Source organism: Tachypleus tridentatus, chromosome 9, assembly GCF_004210375.1.
Source record: "Tachypleus tridentatus isolate NWPU-2018 chromosome 9, ASM421037v1, whole genome shotgun sequence".
Classification (NCBI taxonomy): domain Eukaryota; kingdom Metazoa; phylum Arthropoda; class Merostomata; order Xiphosura; family Limulidae; genus Tachypleus; species Tachypleus tridentatus.
Window position 1 is genome coordinate 130,918,993 of NC_134833.1, and position 22,376 is coordinate 130,941,368.

At 35.6% G+C, this 22,376-nt stretch overlaps 1 long non-coding RNA gene and 1 other non-coding gene across 2 annotated transcripts; one reads left to right on the top strand and one right to left on the bottom strand.

The window, feature by feature from the left end:
- The first annotated feature begins 3,333 nt into the window (after positions 1–3,333).
- LOC143226394 (uncharacterized) lies at positions 3,334–22,267 on the top strand. Its single transcript, XR_013014589.1, has 3 exons — positions 3,334–3,622; positions 14,478–14,641; positions 21,079–22,267. It is a non-coding gene; the product is annotated as an uncharacterized LOC143226394 (long non-coding RNA).
- Positions 17,989–18,062, bottom strand: TRNAT-UGU (transfer RNA threonine (anticodon UGU)). The gene has a single exon. It is a non-coding gene; the product is annotated as a tRNA-Thr (tRNA).
- Positions 22,268–22,376: the final 109 nt, after the last annotated feature.

Genomic DNA, 22,376 nt, shown 5'->3' on the forward strand with positions numbered 1-22,376 from the left:
ACCTGATTCATCATCTCCAAAAACTCAGCGGTTTATACTTTAAAATTAATAGTCATGTTCACAGACTTTAGCAGTGTTTATTTATTTTTTCCATCAAGTTGGCATCTGAAATCCTAGAGAGAGAAAAAGATTTCCCATCAACCTGACCCGAAACACAGTAGAGAAAGCAAATCAGACTGGTTGTTTAACACGTGGACTTTAGTACCTAAAACATTATAAGGAAGATTTAACTCAAATGTGCTTTGCGTGGTGTGTTCATGGGTATATATAACGAGGGCCTTGTGCTAGTAAAGTACATACGAGTTAATTCTTGCTTATAATGTTTTAGGTACTAAAGTCCACGTGTTATACAACCAGTTCAATTTTAATACATATGATGATTCCAGCTTGTTGTGACTTACCGTTAGGTGACCTTAGAGATAAAGCTCGAATTTATATTAGCAGGAAAGAGTGACTAACATTTCTTACCACTAGCATTTATAGTAAGATTATTCTGGTCATTTAAAGAATATTTTTGGTTTACATTTCTTCTTAATGATTTAGTAAATAGATTTATAGAAGTCTATCGGTAACATAGAGAGGTTTGCATAATTATGGGTAAATAGTCTCTTTAGATACGCTGAAAGTTGTACATAATCCAGAATTTTGGATGGTTTTCAGTTTAAAGAGGATTCATTTAATAGCATTTGGCCAAACTGGTCAAACGCATTTAGTTACACATATCACATACAAAGCTCGGTGAACTCAGCAGATAGCCCGATGTGGCTTTGCTATAAGAAAACACACACACACACACACAAGGTTTCAAAATTTTAAGATTGTGAACGCGGATTGGCCTTGTAATAGAGTTATATATTTTAAAACTGAAAAACTGAGTTCGAGTCTGTGTAATACTTAAAATTATACCCAGTAGTATAAGGTGTGGTTGGGTTACAAGAGTAACAGTCAATATCATAGCATGAATGATGGACGATAAGGCTTTGCTGACTGGCTGCCTTCCATGTGGTTACTATTTCAAAATTAGGGCCAGTAAACATATAAGTTGGTCAGTTACATAAATACACGACTAAGACCGTTTTCTCTTCATGTAGGCCTGGCATGGCCAAGCGCGTAAGGCGTGCGACTCGTAATCCGAGGATCGCGGGTTCGCGCCCGCGTCGCGCTAAATATGATCGCCCTCCCAGCCGTGGGGGCGTATAATGTGACGGTCAATCCCACTATTCGTTGGTAAAAGAGTAGCCCAAGAGTTGGCAGTGGGTGGTGATGACTAGCTGCCTTACCTCTAGCCTTACACTGCTAAATTAGGGACGGCTAGCACAGATAGCCCTCGAGTAGCTTTGTGCGAAATTCCAAACAAACAAACTCTTGATGTACCTCTGCCGTTTTCATCTAAAGAGATTTTTTTAATAACTTATTATATTCCAAATCGTATTTTTAATACAACTGAAGTATTTAGTTCATGTTATTCACACGTGACCTACGAATCTAGATAGTTGATGTTATTCAGTGTAGGGCATTTACGATTTAAGGCTCCGCGCATGACATGGTCAATTGAAATAACTTTTTAACTCGTAATTATTTGCCAGAAACTACACACATATATATTTATATACACATTGTTACCTTCCTTAATATATATCGTATACAGACTCCATTAACTCTTAATTATGTCATAGATGTAAATAAAATAGACTTCGTTATTTAAAAGTTCCCTGGTGGAACAGCGATAAAACTATGGGCTTACAAAGCCAATGTGGCTCTGGTGTAATATCAACAAACAAACAGTTCTGTAAAATTACGACTTATGTTTCCAGAATGTATCTTTATTAATCCAATATTTTGACGTTATAACAGCTTTATCAGGAACTATAGATATCTCACAAGTTTACTAATTCACATGTAGGTTATCAGTAGCTCCTGACGAAGCTGTAATAACGAAGTATTGAGCCAATAAAGATACATTCCAGAGTTACGAATTACTATTTTATTTGAAATGTTTGGTAATTTTTGGTTTTGAATTTCACGCAAAGCCGTCCCTTTGGCATCAGCTAGTCATCACCACCCACCGCCAACTCTTGGGCTACTCTTTTACCAACGAATAGTGGGATTGACCGAAACATTATAACGCCCCCATAGCTGAAAGGGTGAGCATGTTTGGTGTGACGGGGATTCAAATCCGCGACCCTCGGATCACGAGTCGAACGCCTTAACACGCTTGGCCATGCCGTGCCATGTTTGGTAATATACCACAAACTGCATTAAACAAAGTTAAGAATAATAGTAAACTTTATTATTTCATACCAGTGACACCCAGAAAATCTATAAAGTACTTTATTTACCCAGAACACGAACCAATAATCAATAGAATGCATTCAGTACTTTACTTCTTAATTAAAATATTATGATACTGAACTACAAAAACAAACAAACAAATAAACCTTGTCCACAGTTGTAGAATAAGTTAATACGTAATTCATAAAACTTTAAAAAATAAGGGTCTAAAGACAACTGTAAATTACATGTATCTATCGTTGATTTGGACCGGAGGATCTCGCTCATAAATTTAGTTTCCAAATTAACTATTCTGTCGCGAAGTGTCAAGAAATATTATTAAATTATCCGCTGAAGTTACAAAAACGTTTGGAGCAGCCTGAGAAGCTCTCAGGATATGGGGGTATACCACATGTTTAAACATTGATGAGGATACTTACATGGGTGTGGATGTATGTCTCATGTTCAAGCACTAGTGTGAATTCTTAGTGTGTTGGAAAGAAGTAAGTAGAAAAAGTAATAATCGAATTATTCTTGCACTACCACTAAGTGTATGTATAACTTAATACTATTATATACCATAGTTTTTCGCCAAAATTGCGATAAAAACTCGCATTGATTAACCACTTTAGTCTGATATTTGGATGGTTTAGCGTCGTCCCAAATGTTTAATGAAACAATCAAAATATGGAATATGATTTTCCTCACCATTCAAAGCTTGTTTGTTCCAATCTTGCTTTTTTGTAAGTCTTATCGATTACTGGTGGTCCTTTCGCAGAATTAAATGTCACGAAGAAAGGTCACAAGACATTTGATTTGTGGGGTTTTCCGGTACACATTTAATCAACTAATAGTTTTTAACTTTAGGAAGCTTCAAACCTCACAAGCATTATCGACTTACTGCATCTCCAGTCACGATCCCAAATGTTATCACGACGATCAATCGTTAGAAAGGCTTCTGAGGAATTCGGCGGCGTTCGCAAGTGGTGTTGGAATCAGATTCCAAGCTGATGGTACACCTTGTTAGTCGAACGGACATGTAAGTACATTACATAGGACGCTTGTCTTCAGGTACCTCTTTGAAGCTGGGTGTGCGTGTGTGAAGGAACGCGCGATGCAACAGGTGCCGGTAGGGGAGGAAATGGAGGGGATAGGGTTGACTTCAGTTCAAGCGACCTGTTTCCAAGGTTAGCTGCCCTTAGGCGGTAATAATAATCGTCGTACGGGTAGGAGCTAGCGGGAGCTTAAGCCTAGCGAATAAGCGATATAGTATGTGCGGATTGGTAATTTTTGAGTTAGGGGCATGACAGGCACATGTGAGTGAGTTGAAAAGAAGAAAATATATATATCAGTAAGTATGATTATTGTTTTACCGAAACAAGCAGTTTTAATTTGAGTTATTTCCATTTACGTCATAATCTTGACCAATGGTCATTAGCTTGATCTCAGTGCAATACGAACATTGTGAACCTGATGATGACCGAAGAAGGTCGAAACGTTGTTCGCTTCGCTACACAGTGCTTTCTCTACCCGTACCGTACATATATAATTGTTATATTTAAACCTTCATACGACAAAGATTTTAAATCAACTCTAGTTGATCGCTGAACTAGATCTGACTTTTCAAAGGTCCAATGGTCTTGAGTCATTTAAAAATGGCTTCTTCAAGAAAGTCCCCGTTAAGAAAGGCTAAATACAAAATATAAACCAAAGATCAAAGGTATTTATTCAGGGTAATTAATCACATTCTTGTAAATATGCGAAACGTTACTCATAGATTACTTCAGATATCACAGATACTCGTCTTTTGTCTCGGCTCTGGTTTAACTTCATCCTGACAAATGATATTCCTGTAGCAGAACCTATGGTTACTTTTAGTAAGGTGAAATTAATTACACTTTTTGAGAGTTATGGTCAAGTGTGTTAAGGCGTTCGACTCCTAATCCGAGGGTTGCGGGTTCGAATCCCCGTCGCACCAAACATGCTCGCCTTTTCACTTGTAGGTGCATTATAATGTGTCAATCAATCCCACTATGCGTTGGCAAAAGAATAGCCCAATAGCCCTTGTGTAGCTTTGCGCGAAATTCTAAACAAACCAATAAACGCTAAATTAAAATACTAAATGAAGTTCACCCTTTCGATTTTTCATAATGTACTTAAAACAGCAAAAACTGTGAAAAGTAACAAAAATCTCTTTCTTCTCCACACATCAATAACATTTGGATTTAACATTAACTGCACACAATTTTCCTTAAACACAACAACATGTTTAGAGAGAAAATAGATGCAAATCCGTTTCTTTCTGTCTACATTTTAACTATATTTAGGTTTAACATTAACAACCCCATAAAAACAGGCTGAGCAACCCTGATATTGGGAGAGGTCTTGCCAGAACTGAATACATCAAATATGGCGAAGTAGGTTAGTTGTTTTATGTTAAAGCAAAGCCACAGTTGACTATCGGCTGTGTCCACCGTGAGGAATCGATCCACGGATTTTACCATTGTAAGCCTGTACACTTATGGCTATCCCACAAGGGAACAGGTTGCTTATTCGACATATTATTAAAATACATTATTTTGTTTACATACACTTGGAAGCTCTTAGTAACATTGAAAGTTAACAGTGTATGTTTGTTCTGAATTTCGCGCAAAGCTACACCAGGACTATTTTCGCTGTTCGTCCCTAATATAGCAATATAGCTAGAGGGAAGGCAGCTAGTCACCGCCAACCCACTCTTTTACTAACGAATAGTAAGATTGACAATAACATTATAATGTCCCAAATTTGAAAGGGCGGGGATACTTGGTGTGGTTTGGTTTGAGTTTCGCGCAAAGCCACACAAGGTCTATCTGCGCTAGCAGTTCTTAATTTAGCAGTGTAAGACTAGAGGGAAGGCAACTAATTATCACCACCCACCGCCAACTCTTGGGCTACTTTTTACCAACGAATAGTGGTATTGATCGTCGCATTATAACGCCCCCACGGCCGAAATGGCACCTTAACCACTTGGCCATACCGGGCCCAATATAACATTGTACTTATGAAACACTATAAAGAACAAAACAGATTTACAATATTATTATACATCATTATTTAAAGTTTTATAATTTCATAACCAGGGCTTTCACCCTTCTCATCGTTCCCCGCTAGTACAGCGGTATGTCTCCGGATTTACAACGCTAAAATCAGAGGTTCGATTCCCCTCGGTGGGCTAAGCAGATAGCCTGATGTGGCTTTGCTATAAGAAAACACACACACACATTCTAATCGTTCCCATATCTAATATTTTCACTGTTATTATAAAAAAAAGTATTGAATTACACACTGCAGCCACAATGTGTGTGTGTGTTGTTTTTTCCTTAAAACAAAGCTACATCAGATGCTGCTGGGTTCACAGAAGGGAATCGACCCCCTGATTTTAAGCATTGTAAATCCGAAGACTTACCACCGTCCCATCGGGGTACACGACTACAAATAGTCTAAAGTATAATTAATTATAAGCTAAAAATATTTTATGTGCTTTTCTTGCGTGCCCTTGAATTTTAATAACGCAACTAACATTCCAAAATATTTGAATAACAAAAATTTATTTCCCTGTAACGACAAGAGAGTTTGGTTTGATTTGAATTTTGCGCAAAACTACTCGAGGGTTACACTGCTAAATTAGGGACAACTAGCGCAGATAGCCGTTGAGTAGCATTGCGCGAAATAAAAAAACAAACAAACAGACAATTTTGAAAAACGTTTGCAACGTAGAAATCAAGTGCACAACAATAATTATTAATACATTGTTTATAAATTTTGTTTGTTTATGTTCACTTTCTACTTTATTATAAAAATATCAAAGAAGGCAAATCTGTTTCCTGTATTCCTGGTATTTGAAACTGATGATTTCCAAAAGAATCCTCATACTACAATAAGATAGCAAAAAAAAAAAAAAAAAAAACGTTATGTTTGGAATTACAATAGAATATTATATTTCGGTAGTCTTCTATTTACTCTTATGTTCCTGTTTAAAGTAATTAGTTAAGTAGATAAGAACCTTGAATTTCTTTCGGTATTGTCACCTGTTACGCTGGTATTGTTTTGTTACTAGTCTTATTGGTTTACTATATCGTGACGTATAATATTTTCATTTTTGAAATATTTGACTTAAGGCTGTTTACACCTAAAGTAACAGTGGTGGATTCTAACTTATTCGTAATACAAATTTCATGCTGCCGTAATACAGGTCGCACTACAACTCGTTGTCTTTATGATGAATTAATTCAATGTTAGCTGCTTATCGAAAAATAATCAAATCTTGTGGACGTTGACCTTCTGTCATAAAGAAGAACAACAAGGCATTGTCTCGTCACTGGTGTAGTAGTGGTCAACCGTTACATCTTCTGATCCAAATATAACGAATTTTTTAGAATGTAATATGAATAATCATAGTGTCGTATGAAATAAAACGCTTATCCTCAAATGAACTAATATAACAGCGTTCTCTAACGGTAAAAAATATAACTAAATAATTAAAGAAAATACAGCATATCTGGCGACAAAAAGGCAAATTATTCCAGGTTCTCGCGAACATTTCTGATGTTTTGGAGAAGTGGACAGTCAACTCCAATACGACTGGTATAGTGTAACTGTATTGTAAATTACATTTTAGCTGTAGCATTTTACAGGCAATATTTCGTACCTATTTTGTATACCCGTTAAAAAGGTGAGATTATAGTTTGAGTATACATTAAAACTAAATTAACTTTTGTAAACCTTACACTACAAGTTTGACGAATCTGAGCTTTGATATCAACTTCATAGTTCTATGTGTGCTATATTTTTAAAGTACGACAGTCGCTCTGTCGTACGCTATTAGAGTTCGGACCTCGTGAACTCATTTTGTTTTCTTTGCTACGTTTTTTAAGGCATACGAATGACCTTTATCAGGTATGGAAATGAGTTTTGAGTTTTTTTACTTCAGTATGGGTCTAGTTATCCATCAGTCTTCGTACGTAAGTAAGATAATCATATCTAATCTTACAGATAGTTGTGAATGCTGGATAAAAACGAACACCTTCAAATAACGTTTTCCATCAGTATACTGAGGTCTGGTATTTTTAAATATAATTATAGATAAGTTCTTGAAAGTTGTAATCGTCGTTTCCTCCTATCATTTGTAATCGTGGGTAAAAGAAGAAATATACTCGCATTTTCTTATACTTTTACAAAAAAAAATACGTGTTAGGACAGACGCTGTTGGTGTTCTTCATGGAACTGAATCGAATTTTTCTTGTCGTGTTAGTTTATAAATTTAATTTTAGTTAAGTACAAAGAAAAATTTTAGATCGTTTTCGAGATTAAATATACCAACAGAAATTTATTCTGATGTATGTATACAGTACTATGTTAGATTAGTATTGGTTTGCAGTTACTTCATTGTAATTTTGTATTACTGGAGTGAATTCGGTCAGTTTCTAAAGTTCCTCTGAAGAAGAAGAAGTATTTGTACGTTGAAAGATGTAGATTTCCTTCTATTGTTGTGCTACTCTGAGGTAGATTTCCTTCTATTGTTGTGCTACTCTGAGGTAGATTTCCTTCTATTGTTGTGCTACTCTGAGGTAGATTTCCTTCTATTGTTGTGCTACTCTGAGGTAGATTTCCTTCTATTGTTGTGCTACTCTGATGTAGATTTCCTTCTATTGTTGTGCTACTCTGAGTGTTTCAGTTCTTTCTTTGAGAGTCATCACGCCACGCTTCAGCAGTTGGTGTCTTCGAAGATGTGATTACAATAAACTGATTGTAAAAATTGACAGACGTTGCGGAGTCTTCAGTTGTTTTTAAAATGCTGGAAAAGTCTCTTGCATGTTCTGTATTTCCTTGATTCAATCTATTTATCAATGACTAATATTTTGGTTTAAAATCCGCGATGCTCAAGAATTAGTCAATGTCCAGCAGATCAAAGAAAAGCCAGAAAACTGCCTCATCTTAAACTAAGTAAGCTAAGAGAACACCAGGAAGTTAACAAACAGCCACTTACCAGGGCGGCAGAGATTTACAAAGCCAATGCTAATTCTGGGATCTATAAATTCAGTGTTAGAAATTTAGATGTGGTGCTAAAAAGGAAAACTCGTAAGCAAACCTACTTTCAGTAGCTAACAGCTAATAATCGAATATTTCATTTGGCTTGTACACAAGATGTTATGTGAAAAATGGCCGACACAAAACCCGGACAAAAAAAGGAAAAAAAAGGAAGAGGCTAAAAAACAAGGGAAAAGCTATGTTAAACAGGAGCGTGAACTAACAAACTAACAAATTCAAAGAGAATTTAAAACTCTGGACTTTCCAAACTGTGATAGTTGAAGAAGTTGGAAAATTCTTGGATCATTGAAAAGTATTTCTGGAATTTATCGTTATTGGCAACATAGTTGGAAGTTTTATGGGTAAGTAAGTTCTTGAATATAGAGAGACTCCTCTTTTTCCGGGGCTAAGCACTCCATTTGTCGATTATCTCTGCTATGTTTTCTCTGTCAGACTTGTCTTTCAAGTCTGAGAAATCTGGAACTATCGGAATGGTTTCTTCTTGGTCTTAATGCTAGTTCGACTCGTAATCCGAGAGTCGCGGGCTCGAATCCCGGTCGCACCAAACATGCTCTCCTTTTTAGCAGTGGGGGCGTTATAATGTGACAGTTAATTCCACTATTCGTTGGTAAAAGAGTAGCCCAAGAGTTGGCGATGGATGGTGATGACTAGCTGCTTTCCCTCTAGTCTTACACTGCTAAATTAGGGACGGCTAGCGCAGATAGCACTCGAGTAGTTTTGCGCGAAATTAAAACCAAACAAACAATCTTAATGCTAACGGTCGTACGTAAAGGGTTTTTAAACCTACTGGAGTAGAAAATTCCCGGGGAAGCAAGAGATGGGTTAGTGAGGTTTCTTCTTTATTTATTTTTTAGTTCTGTTTATCTGTATGAACAGTATGTTTAAATCTTTCTTAATATTTAAGATTAGGTCGTACGTCATATCCTTGAATGATGTCTCAAGTTACAGTATTCGTCTATTTCATTTCGGGCTGGCATGGCCAGGTGATAAGGGCGCTCAACTCCTAATTTGAAGATCTAGGGTTCGAATCCCCATCACACCAACTATACTCGCCTTTTCAGGCGTGTGGGCGTTATATTTAATTCCACTATTTGTTGGCAAAAGAGTAGCCCAAGAGATGGCGGTGGGTGGCGATAACTCCCTGCCTTCTCTCTAGTCTTACACTGTTAAATTTAAAACGGCAGGGAAAGATAGCCCTCGTGTAGCTTCATTAGAATCATAACAATTTTTTCTTTATCGGAAAATCTCATACTTTATACCTTATTTTTGTGAACGATTGTAATTTCTTTTGTACTTGGGATAAGGGTAAAAAAAAAAAAATCCGCTTAAAACAAGCATATCCAACTGATTACCTGAGGCTGCTTCTTGTGGCCTATATTATCAACTGTAATGTTTATTGAAGATTTTATGTACTTTTCTGGTAAAGATATTACATAAGCTTAGGAACTTTTATAAACATCGAACATTGTAAAGCTCTGACAGCATTGGTTGGCGTGAAAATATTTTTTTGACTTCTGATGATGTTTGATATTGTTTTATTAGAAGTAACTGTTTTTGTTTTGGTTCTGCAAATTACTTCAGTCAAGGTTAACGTTTTATTTAACAAACATCATTTAGTATTTGTACGTATTTGACTTGTTTTCTCCTATATTCCTTATTCATAATATGTGTGTTCAAACAGGTGATTCTTTTGTCGTATTTGGAGGTGATAGTAAATATTTTTGCTTACTAAAACCAATGAAAATAACAATGATAACTGTAGGTGCTGTTTGGTGGGCGATTATTTTTGTATTCTATGATATAAACACGTGATAGAGCTAATTTATGTATTTGTGTATTTGTTTCCTAGCTTTTGGTATTTTCCTACGGTCTAAGTGTTTTATATTTACCTATGTAAACAGGTGGTTCTGATTTTCCCTGAAATATATGTATAAACATACTAATAGAAATCTGTAAAACATTTGCGGTCACATTAGTATCTCTACTGCAGCAGTATTTCTTTAAATATAGGATTTCTAGAAGAACATGGATGAATTATAATCGCAGACACCGAAATCTCCAAGTCTACATGTTTTAGATCTAATAGTAGTTACGCCTTTATTAAATGTGGCCTATATTCGACAAAGAAATAAATTGACGCTGTTACAAGCATACGTTCTTTGCTTTACCTAAGTTAAGACTAAACTTTACCGTACTTAATACTATCAATAAATAAATATTCTACGACCTAACGTTAAACCTTTTTCTAAAATTTTGATAAACTATTTATATAATATTACAAAAAAAGTTTATCAAAGTACAATTATATTCGCCTTTAGATACCCATATACTTAGGACATACAAAAACTGAGTATTATTGTAATAGATTCAGATGAATAAATTACATTTTGCATATAACTGTGACGTTTATTGACCTAAAAGATCACGTGGCTTATTTATTCAATGTTCTACTTCAATACTTTGACTTTATGAACTTTAGTAGGACCGCCCCTGTTGCTGAGACGTAACACCCCTAGAATATACATGCTGAGGCAGGGGTCGGCAACCCTTCATAGAATAAGAGTCATTCTTTATTATTGTCTGAAACCAAAATACTGGCCTAACCAAAAAAAAAGTCCTTCAATGGGACAGTGGTAAATCTTTGGATTTACAACACAAAAATCATCGGTTTGATTTCCCTCAGCTAATGTTAAGGTAAAATTTTTAACACCTTTTGTGCGGGATATATTGTCTAATTTTCTTCACAGTAAGAGTAAAGCCTGAGAGCTGCAGGTTGCTGACCTCAATGATAACGTAATCTATAGCAAAACTTTTTCAACATTTCCTAATGCATGCAGGCCCGGCATGACCAGGTGGTTAAGTCATTCGACTCGTAATCCGAGCGTCGCGGGTTCGAATCCTTGTCACACTTAACATGCTCGCCTTTTCAGCCGTGGGGACGTTATAAAGTGACGGTCATTACTACTATTCGTTGCTAAAAGAGTAGCCCAAGAGTTGGCGGATGGTAGTGATAACTAGCTGTCTTCTCTCTAGTCTTACACTGCTAAATTAAGGACGGCTAGCGCAAATAGCCCATGTGTAGCTTGCACGAAATTCAAAACAAACCAAACCTAATACATATATTCATATAGCACCATCTTTAGTGATGCAATATTTTATAGGAAATGAGTAAAACCGCAGCATTAGGGCTAACTTTAATATTGTAGGCTTTAATATCAGGCTGCATAAATTGATACAAAAATTTTACTCATTAACTAACCCTAACATTTCAGACTTTATATCAATCTATATTAATTAGTAAATAGATCCTACACATCAACTAACCCTAACACAACATGTTTTGTGCCATCCTCTATTTATTGTTATTAACAACAAAAAACCTACTTATTACCAAACCATGCGGGCTTTATGTCAATCTCTATTAATCATTAAATATATTCTATATTACGTAACCGTAACAGAGTGATATTCATATCAGTTTGGATTAATTACTGAATAACTCCTACCCATCAAATAACTCAATATCCTTTACTGGCTATAAAAGTAAGTTAGTTTTGGAACTATTGGCTGACAGGGTATGCTACATTTTCCAATTATAGACGAATGTTTGTCATGCACAGACATTGCTCATTAGTCACAAGAGACCACCCGTGTAATTCACCATGAATAATGTTTACAAGTTTCAAGGAAAAAATCGTACTATAAGGCTAAACAATGTTGATTCATCCAAGGAAAATTTATAGTAAAAACTTTACCTATTACATAAATGTTTAACCATATCATCAAAGGAACCGGTACTTGTCCTGGCAACTGAAGGTGAATGATACTTCCTCCTTTGAAAATGGATTTAAGACATTCTGAAACCAGTTAACTGATGTACATTTCTTGCCTTTTCTTTTGGCTTTAGTCAACATTTTAGGATGAGGTCGAATGAAAATATAAATAAAAGATTTCCTTCTCAGAGATAAAATGAATTGAATACATATTGTGAACAGCGTTCAATATGTACCCAAGTTGTTTTATTTGTTTGTTTTTAAGCGCAAAGTTACATCAACGATTCCTAAGGAAAGATGGTTTGTACCATACCATATTAATCATTACCAACAACAACAAATCTACCCATTAACAACAACAACAAATCATTTTAACTAACAAACCCTGTGGACTTTATGTCAGTCTGTATTAATCGTTAAGTAAATCCTACTCAATACGTGACCTTTACCAATAGAGGCAGTTTTTATTTGAACTAACTCAACAGGTTATACCATGGTCTTTCTGTGCTTCGCCAACTGTGGGTATCGAAATTCAATTTTTAGCGTTACATCAGATTTATTGCTGAGCCAACGGGATAGGGCAATAAAATGTTCGTTATGGTAATTATTTCACAAATCTGGGCAACGATTATTTAGGCTAGATTAGACAGCCATCATCACCAATTGCAATTTTTGGGCAACTCCTATCTTTTCGAATAGATGGATTTTACTGTCACTCTTACAACGAAGGGAGCTAATTTTCTGCGGCAACAGAACACGAGCCGCTAAGTGTGTGGGTGCTTTCTTATAGCAAAACCACATTGGGTTATCTGCTGAGTCCATTGAAGGGAATCGAACTCCCGATTTTAGCGTTGTAAATCCGTAGACTTACCGCTGTACCAGCAGGAAACCACAAGCCGTTAAACATGGGATTCACAATCGGGGCACTCATAGTGTCAACTACTTGTTATTTTTGTTTCGTTGAATGGGCTCAAGATTACTACGTCTGATTACTAACAACCAATAATCTCAATAAAGTTGACATGATTGTTTTTTTTATGCTGAAATATTTTTATTTTTGTCATATTTACATTATCTTTAAATTTCATTTTTATTTCACTTAGGGAGTCAAGATAAGGACTCCATTACTATTTGTTTCATTTATAAAACGGCCCGGCATGGCCAGGTGGCTAGGCTGCTTGACTTCCAATTTGACGGTCGCGGGTTCGAGTCCCCTTCACAACAAACATGCTTGTCCTTTCAGCCGTGTGGGTGTTATAATGTGCACGGTTAATTCAACTATTGGTTGATTAAAGAGTATCCCAAGAGCTGGCAGTGGGTGGTGATGAATAGTTGCTTTATCTCTAGTTCTGCACCGCTAAATCAGAGACGGCTAGCGCAGGTAGCCCTCGTGTAGTTTTGCGCGAAATTCAAAAATTCGAACAGTTATACAATAAAACCTGCCTACTTCTATAGGTAAAGTTTCTTGACGTGTATAGGTGCTTCAATTACTAACTGAATAGTGTGTTGTGAATACCAGGTATATTGAAATAATTTAGAAGAATCGTATCACAGTTCTTGATAAAGCCATTTCCCACCTTTATTTCGGTAAGTACAATCATCAGTTTTTTCAAACAGTAGCATGAATGTGTTTTATAAATATTTGTTTGTTTTTGGATTTCGCTAACCTATTTCACTTAAACAAATTTCCTGTTGGGAAAGCAATAATCCTTAAGCAGTACTTTTTTGGATTATTTAATTCCAACGTAAAGGCGATAAAAATATTAATTAAATAAATATTAATTCCTTTTATGTATCCAGCGTTACAGTAAATTGTGTGACAAACTTTCGCTAATTGTCCATCATTACACTCCATAATTATCAAACACTACTTAAATAATATAAGCAAACTTTCATGAATAAAAAGAACTTTAGAAGAAACAAACAATTTGCTCGTGTCTCAGTTATAAACAAGCATATCAGTGTATATAGTATTACCGTGGTATACAGATATATGTATGTATAGCATTTCTTTTACGTGTGTTAGTACGATATTATAGATGAAACTATATTTATATGTATGTTTGTGTGCATTTACGTAATAAACAAAAAATGGTTTTAATAGTTTCCGAATAAGATATTTCAAATTTTTTTTACAGTCTTCGACGTAGTGTTTTAACAGTTTTAAATAACATTTCCAAATTGTTCACGTGTAAATTTGTTTATGAAACTTGTGTGGTTATGAGCAGCTCACAAATTTGTCCTCAGTTTTTCTAGCAAAATAAACTAACTCAACAAATTTGAATATGAGTAAGATTCATTTTCATCACTCAACAAATGTGTGTGTGTGTTTTTTTCTTATAGGAAAGCCACATTAAGATATCTACTGAGTCTACCAAGTGGAATCGAACCTCTCGTTTTAGCGTTGTAAATCCGTAGACTTACCGCTGTAACAAATGTGAATTGAGAAAAAAAAAATGAGTAAACATTATTTTTATTTCTTCTCCCAACTTGATGACAAGAGAAATGTAAGTTAATTGTGAAACCTTGATGTTGCATTTAAACTCACTGAGTATGTTTTTGACTTAACTATCGTACTCAGACACATTAAACAACCGATAGGACACATTTTTAAAATATATAATGTTGCATCCAGATATGCTGCACATACGACGCAACACGATTTTTGAAATTCAAAAAGTTCAGTCAGACACATGCACATGTTACAGAACATTTCCCAAAAAAACTTAAATGTTCAGACATACTGCACATCTAAAAGAACAGTTTTTAAAACTCTAATGGAACACGTTTTTTATATCTTTTGAACATGCAGTTTAACATTCTGCACATGTGATAGAATAATAATAAAAACAAACAATTTTGAAGCAATATTCAGACACACTAAACATGTCGTGTAACACATTTTGTATAACTCCGAAATTCAATCAGATACGTTCACATACCACAGAACTATTTTTTCAACTTTGAAGTTACGTTTAGTCACATTGCACATTTGATTGGTTTGTTTTGAATTTCGCGCAAAGCTACACGAGGTCCATTTGCGCTAGCCGTCCCTAATTTAGCAGTGCAAAACTAGAGAGAAGGCAGGTAGTCATCACCACCCACCACCAACTCTTGGGATAATCTTCTGCCAACAAATAGTGGGATTCACCGTACCATTATAACGCCCCTACGGCTGAAAGGGCGAGCATGTTTAGTGTGACTGGGATTCGAACCCGCGACGACCCTCAGATTACGAGTTGAATGCCTTAACCACCTGGCCATGCCAAGCCCTGCACATTTGATACAACACATTTTCGGAAACGTTTTTTGAAATTAATGAACACCCCTGTTGAACATCGTTTTTACATAAAATGGAATAAAAGGGTTATTCATCTCTGAGATAAGTCGCTTCATCTTAAGAAGACAGAGACTATTTAATTTACATCGAATTTATCTAAATACAATGCAGAACCAGGTACAAATAAGTAAAACAACAACATTGTATCACGTAATACTTTGTTCATTAAAAAATGCAGTCGAACAAGTTAATAACATTCTACATGACTTAAAATTTGTTTTCAATCCTGTACACTACGAAAATTTCGAAAACGACAATGAACTTTGAATGACAATATATTTTAGAAGGTACAGGATTTCAGCCTTTGGGTAATCTCTTTACTGCTTAGACTCGTTGTTTGTTTTTTCACTCAGATACAAGAAATGAGTGTTCTTAAAGTTCATTTTTATGTCGTTCCCGGACTCGTGTTTCTCATTCATCCTTATTAGTTTCATAAAACATTATGTTTTAACAAAATCTGAAAGGATTTACTCAAAAACATTAATTTACAGTATAAATTTGACAGAATTATTCCACTTTATTAACTAATCATTAATTACCATTAATAAGTTAAAACGTTACTTCTGCGTATACATATGAAACATATGTTCAGTACGTTGTTTCATCTAAACTAGAATCCCCCTCACACCAAACATGCTCGCCTTTTCAGCCGTGGGGGCGTTATAATGTGATGGTCAATCCCACTATTCGTTGGTAAAAGAGTGGCCCAAGTGTTGGTGGTGGGTGGTGATGACTAGCTGCCTTCCCCCTAGTCTTACACTGCTAAATTAGGGACAGCTAGCGCAGATAGCCCTCGAGTAGCTTTGCATGAAATTCGAAACAAACAAACAAACTAAACTAGGACAAAATTTCCTGTTCAGCACAATTTTTTGCTTGTTTTTCAAATTTTATAATCGTTTCAATAATTAATTAATAATTATGAATTCACACTTTAATTCTTCCTGATCCAATACTTATAAACTTCTAGTTTCTCACTGATACCCATGAGAAATTTATATAATCTACAACGCAGAGAAAATGTCACTCTTCATTCTACATAGTTTTTATTGTGTTGCCTATTCTTGTTGACGAACCTGAAACACATATTACATAAACCCCTAATGTTATAATTTTTTCATTTTCCTTTTAACTATGTATATGATGAAATTCTTAATTTATTGCAATGTTTTATATATAAACTTAAAATGTCATCACACACAAATTTAAAAGGAAAGTGTAAAATGAATTTCGAACTTCAACATGCTGTTAAAGTCCATGTTGCCATGTTCAGTCAGACTCTGTCTGACGATCGTGCATCTTGACAATAGCTCTGCAGCGTAGTTTGTTTGTTTGTTTTGGAATTTCGCGCAAAGCTACACAAGGACTATCTGCGTTAGTCGTCCCTAATTTAGTAATGTAAGTATAGAGAGAAGGCAGCTAGTCATCACCACCCACAGCCAACTTTTGGGCTACTCTTTTGCCAACGAATAGTAGGATTGACCGAAACACTATAACGTCCATACGGCTTAAAGGGCAAGCATGTTTGGTGCGACGGGATTCGAACCCGTGACCCTCAGATTACGAGTCGAGCGCCTTAACCCACCTGGCCATGCCGGGCTTGTAGCGTAGTTTCCATTGCAAATGGCTCCGTCATTAAGGCTTTATTGTCCAAATCTCACTACTCCTTCTTGCTTGTTTTCCATATTAGATCTACAGTAAGATGGTGACTGTTCCCCAGCATGTGTTTCAACAGTCTAATCGCACAGAAAATCTGTAGAAGCTGCGTTCCATGGGTTGGTCAAAATATAACTTCGCATGGAATATCATGAATACCCTTGAAGGATACGACAGTTAAATTGGTATGTTTTATACACATTGCTTGTGTCTCTGTTATCGTGTACTGTTGTTTGTGGCACGTAAATGGATTTTTACAATGATATTTGCGTTTGAGGATTTTCACCTGTTACAAAACTCAACCCTTTTTTTACTACAGCTGGAGTATGAATTGTTGATATCCCCTTCCGGTTAGTCCTAAACCAGGCTAATTCACAGCCTGTTATGCCATTAAGTATAGAAATATTCCCGTCGTTAAAATTATAAATTCTTGATCTGAACGCATCCTTATGATCTTCCGAGGGTCGCGGGTTCGCATCCCCGTCGCACCAAACATGTTCGCCTTTTCAGCCATGGGGGTGTTGTAATGTGACGGTCAATCCCCTATTCGTTTGTTTGTTTTGGAATTTTGCACAAAGTTACTCGAGGGCTATCTGTGCTAGCCGTCCCTAATTTAGCAGTGTAAGACCAGAGGGAAGGCAGCTGACTATCACCACCCATCGCCTATTCTTAAGCTACTCTTTTACCAACGAATAGTGGGATTGATCGTCACATTATAACGCCCCCACGGCTCGGAGGGTGAGCATGTTTGGCGCGACGCGGATCCGAACCCGCGACCCTCAGATTACGAGTCGCACGCCTTAACGCGCTTGGTCATGCCGGGCCCAAAAGGAAATAGAGCAAATTTGATAAACGTTTCAAAGGCACCGGTGAGAATCGAACTCACGATTTCCTGTTTACAAGACAAGCGCTTTAACCAACTAAGCCACGGCGCCGTCTATTTGTTGGTAAAATAGTAGCCCAAGAGTTGGCGGTAGGAAGTGATGACTAGCTGCCTTCTCTCTAGTCTTACACTGCTAAATTAGGGACAGCTAGCGCAGATAGCCGTCGAGTAGCTTTGCGCAAAATTAAAAACTAAACGAATCTTATGATCTTAAGTGTGTGAATATTTTGGGTCATAAGGAATTGTTACATACCGTTCCTAAAAGCGATAAATATCAGGTGGCTTCAAACTACTTAAGAAATGCAAACTTATGCCAAAATGATATTCTAATATATGTATTTCCATTGCAACTTTACATCAGCTATGGCTATCATGCAACGTGATGACTGACATATTCAGAATAGTTTTTTATAACTCACTCAATGTGTTCATTGTAATCTGGCGTTTGTTGGAATTTAGGATATTGTTTGTTATGATTATATTATTTTAAAAATAGGATTCGCAGATTGTTTTCAGTTTATAAAAATTAACTTCTTTAGTAAATGTAGACTAATTTATTTAGAAATCATGTTTCAGCATACATGGTGATCAGGTGCAACATGCTTTCAAATGCCCTTCAGGTGATCAGAAGCCAATATACATACCCTGCCATCTATTGCCTTTATTTGTAACTTAATTAAACTTAGTGTTACAAGTTTCTCACAAAATAGTTCGAGGCAAATGATGCTTACAATTATGTTTTATATTTCTGTTTATTTCACGTCTATGTTTTCTACAACTTTTTGTAATCGATTCATTCACGAAAATGTGTGATTAAATGTGAAAAATGAAGAAACAGACTGTTTTGAAACCATCATACTTTCGAACTATTTATTAAATTCAGAAATGGATTACAAGTAAAGAAACACATTGCGTTTAGTTTGCAAAAATATTGAAAACTTATCTAAGATATATTTTTCTTTTGATATTATTGTATATTACAACCAACAGATGACATTACCATTTGACTCCTGAAAACTTTAGTTATACGCATTTTATAACAACCAAAGTTGAAAACAACCCTTGCGTAAAAGAAGGTATTTCCAGGCTATCGTAAAGGTTATATCAGAGGTTTCTTCTCCTTTTACTAAAGGTAAAGCAGAAAATACGACCGACGTAACGAACCAAAGAATACGTTAGGCCTTTGCGTCACATATTATATTTTTATCTTTGATAAAAATAAAATAAATTTGTAATATGATCATTAAACAGTCTGCTGTATAATACTGAATAACAAACAAGGCATACTGCAAAAGTATTATTTATAAGTCTAAATTAATTCAAGTTACTATAAGTTAGTTAAAAAGAGACTCAAAAACCTAGTTAGCATGGTAAAAATTACTGGTTATAAGTTTTTACTTAGTTGTAGTTTTATTACATATCTCTGAATGTACTGACAGTCAAGATCAACTACACATCTGTAAAAATATTTTATTCGGTCTTATGACTTTTATTTTCGCTTGTAATAAATAAATTAGGTTTAAAATAGTTTATTTATTTGCTCAGGAACAGTTTAATGTAGGCTAGATTGGAGGTACTCTATCAATCAGAATATAGTGAATCGTTGTTCATGCAGTATGTAGCTTCTAATTTCTAACTGGCTACATTATTTTATATTGTTTGTTTTTGAATTTCGCGCAAAGCTACTCGAGGGCTATCTGCGCTAGCCGTCCCTAATTTAGCAGTGTAAGACTAGAAGGAAGGCAGCTAGTCATCACCACCCATCACCAACTCTTGGGCTACTCTTTTACCAACTAATAGTGAAATTGACCGTCACATAATAACGCCCTCATGGCTGAAAGGGCGAGCATGTTTGGTGCGACCGAGATTCGAACTCGCGATCCTCGGATTAGGAGTCAAACGCTTTAACACACTTGGCCATGCCGGGCCATATATATATTGAAAGGTGTAACATAAATATGCTGGTCACCATATTAGCTCTCATAAAAACAGTTAGGAACCGGCCTAGCATGGCCAGGTGGTTAAGGCGCTTGACTCGTTATCCGAGGGTCACGGGTACGAATCCCCATCGCTCCATACGTGCTCGCCCTTTCAGCCGTGAGAGCGTTATAATGTGACAGTCAATCCTACTATTCGTTGGTAAAAAGAGTAGCCCAAGAGTTGGTGGTGGATGGTGATGATTGGCTGCCTTCTCTCTATTCTTACAATGCTAAGTTAAAGACGGCTAGCGCAGATAGCCCTCATGTAGCTTTGCGCGAAATTCAAAACAAATAAACAGTTACGAACCCGGTTCTATTATGTGTTAATTATCATATACTTTGTATATACTTAATTGGATTTGCTGTGATCATATATGTAGTTTGAAAAAAATGCGATGTTTTCTTTTAGAAAGTCTAGATACGAAAACATGGAAGTATCCAGTGAGAACTAGTCCTGATAGTTCCTAGGTACATGAATATTTGAAATTTTTTTCATGAAGAACCTCATTAAGTGCTATCAGCATCTCAGTATTCAGTTGTTGTAGTATAGAACTGAATAAACGTCTCGACTTTTTATCTGATGTGGGATGAAAAGATTTGAGCTCATTTCTGTTCTATATCTATAAAAGTTTAATATAATAATAAAGGTAGCGTAGAATTTGGCGTGTAGAAAGTTCCATAAACTTTCTATGATGCCAATTAGCTGACTCCCATATGCGTCGTAGCATTGGAATGTGACCTAAACAGTGCTTGCTAGTAAGATTAAACTCGGTGTTAAGTCAATGGTTTTTGGCTGTGATCAAGTTGTTACTACGCGATTTACTCTGTAAAGTTGACTACTTAAAAAAAAAAAAAAAACATATCTCGAAGGAAATGCTGATCCAATAAAAGTAACAAATTGCTTTAAAGAGTAAGACGTTGCTCAAATAGAGCTGAGATCGATGACAAATCTAAATTTTAAACAAAATTACCTTTCTATTAAAAATATAATATCACGTGTTTAAAAAAACACACGTTAGTTTTCTTATTATTAGTTAACTTATAATTACCTTTTCATTTTCAGTATTTATAAAATATTTGTTATTTCAGGTGTACATCAAAGCAGCATTGCCTAATTCCAAAACTGTAAGTAGAAGATGTGAAAACATCATAAGACAAAACAAAGATTCACGCAACACTTCATCACCGGCTCTTCCAGCTTTTTCAGATACTTGTGGCTTATAATTTCATTACGAAATTAGAATTGTTTCTATCAATAGGTTAACATATATCATCACTTCACAGAAATATTTTTGAAGGAAAGAAAGAAAGATTTATTGGCTATTTTAACTTTGTGTTAAGTGCAAGTGAGATTTCATCGTCACCAGTCACTATTTACAAAATCCGATGATTAGTGTGATATAAATGATGCCACAGTTTGCAGATGTCTGAAAACTGGCTGTGTTTATTTTCAAATGGATGAAGTTTTGTCCGTTATAGGTATATCAACTACGATGTTACCTATTTAGTTAAGAAAAATTAATATACGGAATCAAATATCATGGCAGGAAAAGATGAAAAATAACTAGTTATCCAAAAAGGAAATGAAGAGTAAGAAGAAATTCCATACGCAACAGATGGTGGTTGGTGCAAAAGAAGTAATAAGTGCAAGTATATTTTAATTCTGGTGTGACAATTGGCAAAAAAAACAACAGAAATAATAGTTTTTCGTAACAAACACCGCTGTGTTTTTTTTTGTAGCACAAATGGGGAAAAAAAGGAGTTTGTTCTTGTATTTCCTACAAAAACTGGTCGTATTCCTCAATAGCAATGTAAGGATATATAGTGAAATTGTTTAGAAGAAATCACGAAATGCAGGATGTTTGATATCTGAAACTGATGGAGTGTTCTAATCATGCCTTACGATGTTAAACCAAAGTAACTGACGAATTGGCAAAAGAAAATATTTAACATGGTATAATTCGCTCTGAACCAGGTACCAAACACTTTACCTCAGCAGTAGGTGGAACAATGAAATATCACGTCCGACAACCAAATCCATCTATTGGAACTTTGCACAAAGATCTAAAATGGATCCCATCATGTATTTGGAGAACATCAACACTGCAATAAATATTTTTGCAACCCTCATAACATTGTAAAGAAACTAAGACCATTCCACACAACATGATGATGAATATTAATCATTCAGTTCAAGAAGCTCTGCAGCTAATACAAGATGTTACCATTAGTGCATCTAAATGTTACATGAGTATTGTAGCAAAATTTATTAGTATAAAAAGAATTAATAGGTAAAAAATAGAACAGATATGGAAATTATATCACTAACAGATTAATAACAATTTGTAATCAAATTTCGAAAGAATATAGCTTTGACATCAATATAA